Source organism: Chionomys nivalis, chromosome 10 (assembly GCF_950005125.1).
Source record: "Chionomys nivalis chromosome 10, mChiNiv1.1, whole genome shotgun sequence".
Classification (NCBI taxonomy): Eukaryota; Metazoa; Chordata; class Mammalia; order Rodentia; family Cricetidae; genus Chionomys; species Chionomys nivalis.
This window is the reverse complement of record NC_080095.1, coordinates 49,177,555-49,190,593: the sequence shown is the minus strand read 5'-3', so window position 1 is coordinate 49,190,593 and position 13,039 is coordinate 49,177,555.

Below are 13,039 nucleotides of genomic sequence, written 5' to 3'. Positions count from 1 at the left end.
GGAGTGGATACATGGATGAACAGGTGGGTAGGTGGATTGGTGGTGGATGGAGGGGTGAATGGATGGGTGGGTGGATGGGTTGTGGATGGAGGGGTGGATGGATGGGTGGGTGGATGGGTGGGTGGATGGGTGGTGGATGGAGGGGTGGATGGATGGGTGGGTGGATGGGTGGTGGATGGAGGGGTGGATGGATGGGTGGATGGATGGGTGGGTGGAGAGATGGATGAGGGGATGGAAGGATGAAGAGATGAAGGATGAGTGGAGGATAGACATGGTGCAGGATAGATAGATAACTTTTCCCCTGACTGAACTTCCTCCTCTAGACAACACTCTCTGATGTACTTCCTTCAACATGTCATGTACAAACCAGAGGGTGAGGAATAACAGCATCCACTTAGTAGGATTGTTGCTTACTCTTCCTGGAGCCTCTCCCTCTTTTGTTTTGTATCCCCCTCGGGTCTAAGTCCCGTTTCCACACAGGGCCACTAAACAGAGTTGTTCAGGGATTATCCATGGGATCTCATACATGTCTTGGTCTTCATGACCAGTATTGTCCAGAGCTAGTAGTGTCTACACAGTTCTACAGCAGAACCCTAGCCTTCTCTGCCTTGTCTATAATGCGTTTTGTTTCTTTAACTCTCTGCTTAGAGGTCCCTCCATTCAGGAGGCTCTTCAGAGCTCCTCTCCATTTTTGCATCTCACACTATTGACAATGGATCTATTTTTTTAAAAAGAGAGGGGGGAGGGGGGAAGGAGGGAGAGAGAGAGGTTCTCATGTATTCAATGCTGACCTCAACCCACAAGTTCCACATACCAGACAATGGCCTTGAATTTCTGATCCTAGTTCCTCTACCTACCAAGTATTAGAATTAGAGACATGTGCCACCTTGCCAAGTTTGAACTTGGAAATGGACACAGGATTTTGTGTCTTCTAGGCAAGCCCCCATCACAGCTGCATTCCTAACAAGAGATTGCATGCACCATGGCTCCAGGAGCTGACTTGGCTGGGGCAGCAAGAGAACGAAGAAAAAAGAAAGGCATGGACTCACAGAAATGCTAGGTTCAGGTGGCCTGAGCTCTCGAATAGAAAAAAAATCTCAGCAGCCCAGAAGCTCAGTGTGTTTGATATATAGAGTCAAAGAGAGAGGCAGGCCTACTACAAACAGCTGAAAGAGGAAGCAGGTCATTAGAGACATTTTAACCAGGAGACCGAGTTTATGGTGTGCAGCTGGATCAAGGAGACAGGCAAAGCTGATCTAATAAGCAATATCTGAGGGGGGCGGTCATTAGGTAATGACATCCAGGGAGAGAGAAAGATGGTGAATAACCACCATCCACACATGAACCAGAAGAGAAGGCTTGTCCATGGGTCAGAAGTTAGGGTCCTTGACATGGGCACAGCCATGTCAACAATACATATTCACTCAGAACCTCACATACTCAGGGCTTCCTCCCCCACAACACACATGCAATTTTAATCATATGTTTTCGGTATTTAATTTTCTGGCTTGTTAGTTATTCGACATGTTTCAATCAAACTTGGTACTGCTTCTCATCGTAACCGCAACTACCTACATTCCAATTCTCTACCCAGCCATCTCCAACCCTCCAATAATCTCTTCTTCTACCTATGTTGATTAGTAACCGTAGCTCTTGTGGTGGTTCGAATGAGGGTGAGCCTGTAGGCTCATATTTGAATACTGAGTTTCCAGTTGATGAATTATTTGGGACCAATTAAGAGGTGTGGCCTTGTTAGAGTAAGTATATCACTGGGCGTAAACTTTGAGATTTCAAGGGCCCATGCCCCAGTCTCTCTGTCTCTCTCTTCTCATGGATCATGATGTAAAGTAAAGCTCTCACCTAGCATCCAGCACCATGCCTTCTTGTATGCCACTTGCTTCCTGCCATAATGATAACGGACTAACCCTCTGAAACTGTAAGCAAGACCCCAGTCGGATGTTTCCCTCTATAAGAGTTGCCTTGGTCATGGTTTCTGTAGGCAAAAACTGCTCTCTCATCTCCCAGCTGCTCAGATCCAAATAATCACACAGAAACTATATTAATTAAAACACTGTTTAGCTAATAGCTTTGGCTTCTTTTTTTGTTTGTTTGGTTTTGGTTTTCAAGACAGCGTTTCTCTGTAGCTTTGAAGCCTGTCCTGGAACTAGCTCTAGTAGACCAGGCTGGCCTCAAACTCACGGAGATCCACCTGCCTCTGCCTCCCAAGTGCTGGAATTAAAGGTGTGCACCACCACTGTCAGTTAGCTTAGGCTTCTTATTAACTCTTAATAGGAATGGGTTAATTTAAGTAAGAGTTAGCGTGGGCTTCTTATTAACTAACTCTTAATCTTAAATTAACCTATTTCTATTATTTTATATTTTACCATGAGGCTCATGGTTTACCAGTAAGTTTCTAGGGTATCTGTCTCCTTGGGCAGCTACATGGTTCCTTTGGCAGCTACAAGGTATCTCCCTGACTCCACCTTCTTTTCTCTTCTATCTCTGCTTGGAATTCTCGCCTTGCTCTATTCTGCCCTGCCATAAGCCCAAAGTAGCATTTTTATTAGCCAATGGTAACAAGACACATTCACAGCATACAGAGGGGAATCCCACATCACATGATATCTCTTCACAGCAACAGAACAGTGACTAAGACACCATTCTTCTATAGATTTCAACAATGGAGGCTTCTCTGTGTGTTATATTGAGTTATCTGCTCATACGCTGATTTCCCCAGTTGATGAAGCTAGGAAAGGTGTGCAGTCCCTTCTTTTCCACCCCATCAGCCATGACTGAAGCTGTGCTGGATTTATATCTAAATATTTGAAAACTAAATAATTCTGTAAATTTAAAGTGTAAATCCAAATATACCATTGTCAAGACCTCATTAATGTTTATGCCTTGGGACCTCAGTTTTAAATTTTTATTTTAAAAGCATTTCAGTCATTTAAAATATTGGTTTGCAGTCAGAAAACTATTGAAATAGGGATTTTTCTATAATCAAGTGAGCATCATTCATTATGTAAGTGAAAATGATTTCAGTATCCACGTACACATATCACTATCTGTGAGCCACATCTCAGTGGTGAACAATTAACTGGCATGAAGCAAATATTGGAAAGCAGAGGACATTTCCTTGAAGAACTCTATAAATAGACCAGAGACTCCACCAGACACTGGGCTCACCCCTGTGCTCTCAGCAGTCAGGAGGACCACAGGCAAAGGATAAAAGTAAAGCACAAAATAAAACCAAAATTCTAACAACTGTTCTTGAAAACAAAAATAAAACCCAGCCTCTTCTGATAGCCAAATATTTATTTTGCGTATAGATGTAAAGTCATAATTGTATTCTTTACACCCTTAAAAGAAAAAAAAACATGCTGTTTGAGTCAGGTCTCTGACTCTAACTTAAGGATTTAATTAATCCTTTTAATTAATTAATTAAAAGCTTTAATTTAATTAAATTTTGTTTAATTAAAAATATTTAATTAATCTTAAAAGCTTCACTTTCCTTATATGTATATACAATAAAAGTGATAATAGCATGATCTCAGAGGGTTAAGTGTTAGATTAAATGCGGTTGTTGATTTCTAAAGTTAAGATTAAATGTGGTTTGTATCATGATTTTTAAACTATGGAGTGTCCCATCACTGTTAACCTGATTCCCAGAGAACAGAGCTTTCCAAGGAATGACTCGGCCTTGAGTGGAAGGTATCTCTCTTCTTTCTATCTCTTTATTGTTGGCGCTGATTCTCATGACAACAATGACATGGTCTTGAACATGAAGGAGAAGATATAGCATACATAAGCAAGACACACATGCACCTTAGTATTTGAAATTACACTGCATTTGCATCCACATCTTCAAAGCTTTTATAAAGCAAAGATATAAATTAGTGGTCCACATCTGGCCCTCAGCTATCAAATACCAGAGAGTGGGGGGAGAAGTGTCAATCAAGTTTCTCCATAAAGTGCCACAATGTGTGGTCAATGAATCAGTGTTTTCAAGTTCTTGACCTCTCACCGAAATAACTGGAAATAAAGGCTCACACAGATCAGCAAAGCAGTGAGGACACTCTACTCAAAATCAAAAAGAGTCCAAAAGAAATGCTCTGCAGGAGAGTAGTGGGCAGAGAGAGGGAAGATTCACTAGATCCTGAGGGTAGGACTTCTTTTTAAGGCATTCAAGAGGAGGAGGAGTTTGTTGCTGATTGCCATAGTTTGGGTGGGTCTCTATTTTGATTGACAGTCTTCAGTTATGTAGGTCTTTGCAAACTGTGCATGTCCCACCTCATAATATGTCTCATTTTAACCCTACTGTCACCCAGTTGTGCACATGCATAATACGTTAAATAGGGCATTCTTTCTAAAAGTTCAATTGAAGACATAATTTCGCCTTATTACTCATACAGTCAAAACCTTTCATTCACTCTTTATACTGGATTTACTGGTGATATGCTTGAGTAGAAACTGTCCAACATTGGCCATCATTAGAAGCAGAGAAACTTATACTATCTTTCAGAGAAGAAGGGACATCTGAGGTTGCTAAGCACATTGTTCCAAGAGGGATATATGTGTGTAGTGCATGCAAGCAGAGGACTCAGGTACCAGTGCAGCACTATTAGAAGCAGGGGAACACAACCCAAACCAAGTTCAGCTCTAGGTGACTGCTCTACTCCCTGCACACGCCTGCCCTAGTCACAGAGTAAATATTTTAAACCTTGAGAGCTACAAGGCAACTTGGTCTCTCTGAAATTTTAAACAACATGCAAAGGGTTGAGCAGGTCCTTGTAAAAAAAAAAAAAAAAATTAGCCTTTGAGCCAAGCCTAACTATTTAAAAAAAAAATGACACCCTGCAGCAGATATATTTTTCTGGCAAAAGAGCAATGCAAATTTATTCTGTTCACTGTGGTGATTTAGTCACGGTGGGCAGTACCATTAGAATCATTTTCAGATTCTATCAGAAGTAACATCCGTGACTGCTCCTGGGAAAGTTGCCAATGGGGATGTGGAGGTAGACTTCTCAGAGAGGTCATCAGCCACATTCAGTCCAGACCTACCTAGATGGTACTGGGACCATCCTGTGCCTCGTCATCTGCCTTTGGGCAGCTTATGCACCCTAGGCCCTGCACCCCAGAATGCTTCCTGTCGGTTTAGATCTGTGAACTCTTGCACTCTAGTCACGTGTTCACACCGTGTCTCAGGCAACACAGTGTGGTCCCGGGAGTTACACAAGACAAGGCAGCTATGCTTTTGCCTAAGTGTGCCCTCCAACCTTGGTGCTTTGCACTGTGATCACTAATACAATATTATGAGTGATGTCTTTGACCAGTCCGTAGGCCTGAAGGCAGAAGTCAATGAATAGAATCAGGGCCCTCATAAAAGAGATCCCAGAGAGCTGCCTGCTCTGCTTCGCTTGTGAGAACATAGCAAGATGCATTGGTCCTCTGCCAAATCTACTTCACCTTCATTTAGGTCCCAGCTTTTAGACCAGAAAAATGAAGAAATTCACTTACGTTGTCTAAAAGCTACCCAGAACCGGATGTGGTGATCTGTGATAATGAAAGTCATTTGGGGTTGGGGGTGGAAGAAAAGGGAGAAAATATAGGATGGGGGCAGGGTTCTGTTCTTATCTCCCAGTTTTTGCTTCTTCTTTTGTTTTTATTTTAATTTTGTGTATGTGTATGACGTGTGTGCTCACATGAGTTTCTATTGCACATTCACATATGTGAGTATGGGTGCACGTAGGACATACGACATACTGTGCATGTGAAAGTCAGAGAACAACATCTAGCGCCAGTCCACATCTGTACCTTGTTTAAGACAAGGTCTCCTGGTTCCTCACTGTGTACACAAAGCGGCTGGGCGCCAGCATCTGAAACTCTCCTGTCTCCATCTCACATCTCACCGTAGGAACAGGGATATTACAGATGCAGTCTACCGCTCTTGGCTTTACCCACCTCTGCACACTCAAGATCAGTGCTCACATTTTCACGGCATGGTCTGAGCTCGCTCTTCCACCTGGATTTGTTTCACTTTAAAGACAGCTCCTAAGAACAAATGTGAGTGCTCACTGTATGGACGCACTCTGTGTTTAATGCAAAGGGAGCCACAAGGAAACCCAAGCACTAAAAGCAGTACACTAAGGGTCAAAGAGATCATGCATGCTTTCCCTCGTGAATCATTAGTATTTCTTAAATTTTTCAAAAGTGTGCCCCCTTTGTTTTCTTTTTATATGTGCATAGAACTATAAACTCCATTGAACATCAAATCACAAATGTGATGAAAAGTCTCACTATCACACTGAAAAAAAAATGGCAAATTAATCTTTTGACCAAGAAGAGATACGGACCAAGGAGACGGTTCAGCAGGTACAAAACAGTTGCAGCAGAAAACTCAACCTGAGTTCAATACCTGGACCATACAGTAGAATGAGAGAACTAACCCTGTATCCTTCCCTCTGGTGTCCACACATTCACTGTGACACATATGTGCACATGCATATACACATATATCATGTAGACATATATGATAATAATCACTAAAAATAGACACACTCTAAGACTATCACAGTCAATCAGTAACATGCCCATCTTGTGTCTAAGAGTACACCATAGATTGCTGTATTGGCTACAGCAGCGTACAGAGTTAGATACGGGGTTTGAATTCCAGCCCTCCAATTAATAGTGTGACTAGCCCTGTGTGCATTTTGTAAGCCTCCATGTGACTGTTTCCTCATTACAAAGAGAGCGCTGGGAGAACAGGCCCTGCACCTTGCCTGGGCAATACAATAGAGTAGATCCTATTGGCTGATGTGTGGGTAAGCCAGCCCGAAGTTGAGAGCATGGGAGAGCTGTCATACAGCATGGGTGGGAAAGAAATGCCCCCACCACCCATCAATGTCTGAGGCAGGTAGGAGAGCAGACCCTGAGTCATATGAGCGGGAGAGCTGGTCCTGCCTCTTGTCTGCTACAGATCTCAGAAGAGTGGGCCCTGCGCCATACCTGGACAACACAGCAGAACTGGCTTTGAAGGTGGAGGTATCCAACCCTGTGAACACAAGGGCAGGAAAGCTGGCTCTCCCCCTGCTTATCTCTGCAAGAGGTGAACTCACCAGGGCAATGCAGGAGAGCTTATTCTGGTGGCGAAGACAGGACAGCTGGAGGACTGACCGACCCTGTAACTAACTACCCAGACCCAGAACCAGGGCTATGAGTTAGTCCACACCAATGTCCACCCCATCTGTGATGTGCTGGAGCAGAGTGAAGGGACCGGTCCTGCAGACCCAAAGCTGCAGGATCTCCACAACACAGCGCAACAGCAGGATAGCTAAGGGGAATCCCAGTGAGGGCCCAGCATCAATAAATAGTGTGGCAGAAACCAGAGGCCTCAAACCAGACCAATGATTCTTTGCAGTGAACACTTGCAAGTAAAGATATATGGACAAGGGGGTTTAATAAGTAACTTACTGTGTCACACCACAACAGTACAGCTTCCATGGCAAGATTTTTTTCCCTTTTTTTATTTTCTTTTTTCCCTTAAATTTTATCTGCTGGGGGTGGGGGGTGGCTGCAAGGGCAGATACACAGGGATGGGAAATGAATGGGATCAAGATGAATGGTGTGAAAGACACAAAGAATAAATAAAAAAGAAAGTTTAAGAAAGGAGATGCATGACAATAGTGTCACACAGGAAGATCTGCGGTGAAGATGATGTAGTTAGTATGTCTCGATCTGCGTTCTCCCAAGAGCAGAGTTTGAATCTGGACTTATGTTCAGGCAGCCTGAGAGGGACTGGCATGAGAGAAGGAGCGGCAGGGAAAAACACCACTTCTCCCACCTTTGAATGATGCCTTGTTTGGACTGTAACCACTCTGGGTCACAGTGACTCAAAGCAATTTCTGAGAAAGCTTGTAGAGCGACCCTCGAGATTGCCGCTTCTGACAGGGGAAGCCAGAGTGTTGGCCCACTCCCGGCAATTTTAGCTTCCCTTTTCAGCAATGGACGGTTTGGTGTTTGAGCGCCTTCCCCAGATCTACAGGAACATCCCAGATGGGAAAGCTGAGAGGTGTCCTCGAAGGGGAGCAGTGACAGGGAGTTTGGTGCTTTTCACCACAGCTGTATGAAAAGCCAAGCAGAGCTGGACATTGTGGCGTGGACTCTAGTTATCTGGAGTGATAAATGAAGCACTAGGCATAGGATGTGGGGAAAGACAGCTGACTGACACCTTTTAATTAGTAGAATCAGCACTGCGGTGTGGAATGAGCAAACTCCACTCATTCACTGGGTCTTGAGGACTATCATTGGCTCATACTCAGACACACACTGCAAGAAAGAATGCCCGTGCCTATGGAGAAAAGTATAAAACAATGACTCAATTATTTTTGTACAAGATTCCAAGTGTCTGCAGGATGTCGTGGCACAAATACTGAATAGGCAGGCTGGAATTTTCTTAATAATGTTTTTATAGATTCTTTGAGAATTTTCTACAATGTATTTTGATCATATTCATTTTCCTTTTCCAGAACCTCCCAGATCTTCCCTCACCTTTCTACCCACCCAACTTCATTCTCTCTCTCTGTCTCTCTCTCTCGCTCGCTCGCTCTCTGTCTTTCTCTCTCTCCCTCTCTCTCTTCCTCTCTCTCTCCCCCTCTCTTTCTCTCTTCTCTCTCTCCCTTTTTAAACCCATTGAGTCCAGGTTGTGTTGGAGTACGGTCAGTATACCAGATACCACACCGCTGGAGAAAACTGACTTTCCTTCTCCCAGCAGCAATCCTGTGCCAATAAGACTTGAAGAAGTAAAACCCCAAAAGGCCTGCCACCACGGAAAGGAGTTATCTCCCTAGGGCCCACCCATGGGCAAAATACTACAAGCAGCTGAGGAGAGCTGGCTGAGAGTGGGGTAAACAGTCTTCCCTGGGGATGAGTCCCCTAATTGGTTATCCAATACCAAGCAGTCCCTGAAATCATATGCATACAAGTAGTACTAACCAGATCAGACAGACTCTACACACACACACACACACACTAAAGAAAAAGAAGCCGATTTTGAAAGGGAGAAAGTTATGGGGTGCATGGGATAGGAGAGAAGAGGGGGGAAATGATTAAAATATTAATATTTTAATATTAAAACGTTGAGAGCTGTGAACCCCGATATCCTGAATTTCTTGTAATAAGCTTGTTTTCTTCTGATCTGAGTGCCTACAGATGCTCTGAGCACAAGACTCTCAGGAGTTCCTAATGGCAGGGAAATGGTTTCTGGTGTGTTTGGCTGGGGCGTGGCTATCCCTATGTAAGCTGCTCCTGGACATATTAAAGGGGGCATTCTTGGGGCATTCCTGTTTCAAGGATGACCCGTGTCTCTGTCTTTGTGTGTCTTTGTGTGTTTCAATCTCCAGTCCCTTACCCAGTTCACGAACTGTATGGTGGCTCATAGTGCGCAGACGGGCGTCGTGTGCTACACTAAAATGCATTTTAAAAGTTTAAGTTTCATTAACACAGAGACCCACAATTGGACAACACACAGAGAATAAGAGACTTTGAAATGTTCAGCCATAACTGGAATGTCTATGTCACACTGTTCCCCTCAAGACCTTGAGGGAAAGGGTATGAGGTAGACATCAGATTTGGGAAGGGGGGGAGACTATAAGAACCAGAACTGGTGCATGACTCCAAGGAAACAGCCTCTTCCAATCACAGCAGGGCTGATACACGTGCTCACAGAGACAGTGGCAGCACATACAGACCTGCACAGACTCAAACCAGAGAGAAACCTAGCATGGAGGAGGGGAAGTGGACAAGAAGTGCCACCCCCAGCTCAGGCTCGAGCTTTGATGGACAATTCAGGAGAGATGCCTACAAGCTAGAGAAGGTCTTTCTTCACTCATATGCATATGCTAACAGCTATCCTTGAGACAGACAAGACGAATAGAGAAGAGGGTTAATAATGGACCTTAGAGCTGAGGTAATGGCTCGGTGGGTAAGAGAACTTGTTGTGCAAGAATGAGGACCTGAGTTCAAATCCTAACATCCATGTAAAAAGCCAGACCTGGTTAAGGATGTTAATAATCACATCACCTGGGGGTTGGGGAGAAACAGGAGGATCATTTAGGCTTGCCGGAGGCCAACCTCGTTCCAGGTTCAGTGAGGGCCCCTATCTCAAGAGGATAAGACAGAAAGTGACCGAGTGTGAAACCCGGCATCCTCCTCCAGCCTGTAGGTGAGCATGGTATGGTGCACACACACAAACATGTGCACATATACTATACATATATACAACACACACTCACACACAAAAGAGTGAGCTTTGGATATCCTACTGTGAGGGAGAATGATGCAGGAAAGCAAATACAAGAGAACAATCCTACCAGGGAAGCAGGAGGCAGCAGAAGAGGTGATGTCATGGAAACCAAGGAGAGCAGAGTCTCTAAGAGGGAGGGTTCAACAGTGTCAAATGCTGCCGAGAACAACAGAAAAACAACTTGAAAAATACTCATTATGCACACTTTAAAGATGCAATTAATGGAATATGGATTCCAGGAATTTTTTAATGTAATATGAAGTTATCTGGAAACTATAGAAACAATCAACCACAGCAATGTATAAAAATTTGATTCAATATGAGATTCTACTGAATATCTGATATTCCTAGAGCATTACAGAGACAGGGCAGGCAGGGCATCACATAACGCTAATAATTAGGGAAACCTTGAATCAACAACTGTCATTCCTTACCACCTAGCAGGCTGTCAATCACCCAGTCAGCTCCTCCTCTGGGCACAGTCCTTCTGTGGAGGCAGTGAGGCACCCAGTTGGTCCCAGACAAAGGAGGGTTTACACAAGGTCAGGGTGTGGGCCTTACACTCAAAGCTTAATGTCAGAGGTGTTAGGATCAACCCTAACTAGCCTTGCCAGGGACCTACAGCCTTTCCCCAAGCTTGGTTCCTGGCTCACTTCTGCCACTCGCCTTATTTCTCTCCTTGTTTATATTATAACCTATTCCATAGGAACCATCACAGCTTTTCTGCTCATATTGAATCATAAACAAAGCCCAGTCTGTCTGCACAGACCCTAAAGAACAAGGTTTTATCCAGGTGGTGGTGGCACACGCCTTTAATCACAGCACTAGAGAGGCAGAGGCAGGAGGATCTCTGTGAGTTCGAGGCCAGCCTGGTCTTCAGAGCTAGTTCCAGGATAGGCACCAAAGCTACAGAAAAACCTTGTCAAAAAAAAAAAAAAAGTTTTGTCCAGTATTTTCTCAGAGCCACAACCTAGGACCAAGCAAGGTGAAGTGAGAGACGAGAGTCGCCTCTGGGAGTCTTCTGCCCTTTCCAAGTCTCTTACAGCTGCACCCTGTAGGCAGGAGAGTACCAATTCATGGCCATATCCCATCTTGCCTGACTGGCCTCCGTCTCCATGCCTGCAGAGGGCTCCTAAAGGGGCAGAGCTTCAGCAGAGTGTCAGACACCATTCAGGTCCTAAGGGGACGTTTTTGTGACTGCGAGTCTACTGTGACAGGTAAGTGATTGTTCACATAGACGGGCCATTCCAGAAGCCAACTGCTCTACCTTGGAATGTGGACGTGTGTGTGTGTGTGTGTGTGTGTGTGTGTGTGTGTGTGTGTGTGTTGCTTCCTTACAATGGGGTGAAATGGCCCAGAAAAAACAAAAGTAGACTCATACCCACCCAGTGGACAGGCCTCGAGTTCAGCCCAAGAAGCAGAACAGCGTGTCCAGAGGATTTAAGACAACACAGGAAGTGGTCCAGTCAACTATCAATCTCAAAAACACAGCACACGCATGTGGGCAGGGAGGACACTAAGGAGACCCAAGTAGAAAGGGACCATCAGGAAAAGAACATCAACAGGTCTGAGGTCAAAATCACACTGGAATCCTTAGCATTCTCAGGAGCAGACCGATACATGCCCCAGTCATAAAGGATCAAGGCACAGGCAAGGTATCTGAGATCTCAGTCTGTCTAAGGAAGCATGACACATATCTGCCTCTAAAGTCCATAAGGAAGACCTGGAGCTCAGGACAAAACCTCCTCGATCAGAACAGAGATACAAATCCACCCCCAGACCTGCTGTTCTGACCCAGGACAGAGTCCTGTCAACTGTTTACAGTCAGAATGGATGTGACAGTGAGACCTGGGGGGCCACTGTCCCAGCAGCTGGGAAGGCGGTGCCTCCAGGTGACAAGGATCAAAATGGGGTCAGGCAGAGGCCATACAACGTTCTTCCTCTCCAGGAAAAGGTGCCCCGTGCAGGCACAGGTTATCCTGTGGGCTCAGGATGTGGCAAGTAGCCAGTGCTAGGGTACACTTCTAGCCCCTGCTCCCTGTATCCCAGAAGCCAGGCTGTGCCTCCTGAAGTCTCTGGGCTGATCTCTGCCCCCTGGACAGATGGTTGAGATGGAACCTTCTGTGGCTCTGCGGTCTTCCTCCCTGCTTGCAGCTACAATCTTCCCCCCCACCAGTCACGCTGTCCAGATCCAAGATATCCTTCAGGGGCAGTCAGGCTCCATCAGTGCCTTCCTCACTTTTAGTACCCAGGCTAGGTCAGGTAGCATGGAACTTTTCCCTCTTCCTGGAAACCCATAAGAGCAAGAAAGCCACTTCGTTCATCGAAATTGAAGATAATTAATTGAAGGCCCTCTGATTTCAGGGCCTATCAAGACTGCCTACAGCCATCCTGATGTAGCCCTCCTAATAAAACACAGCTGAAGCAAAATTTTGTCTCAACTTTCTTCCTGTGCTCTTGTGTCACCTTTCAATAAGTGTCGACCACCTTGGTGGGTCACTCTGTCTAGGATCTGTAACCCACCTGGCAGGTCCAGTAATTCCAGGGTCACGGAGAGGTACTACCTGAAAGACATGGGCAGGAGACAGGAAGAAGGCCAGGCAGAGTTCTTGTCAAAGCCTCCGTTTATTAGAGTCATTGTTACAGCTTATATATCCTCTGAATGAGGACTTTGGGGGGCTGGGGCACGGGATCTTGCCCCGTGGTCCACGCCGGTCACGTAGGCCAAGAGGTTACGAT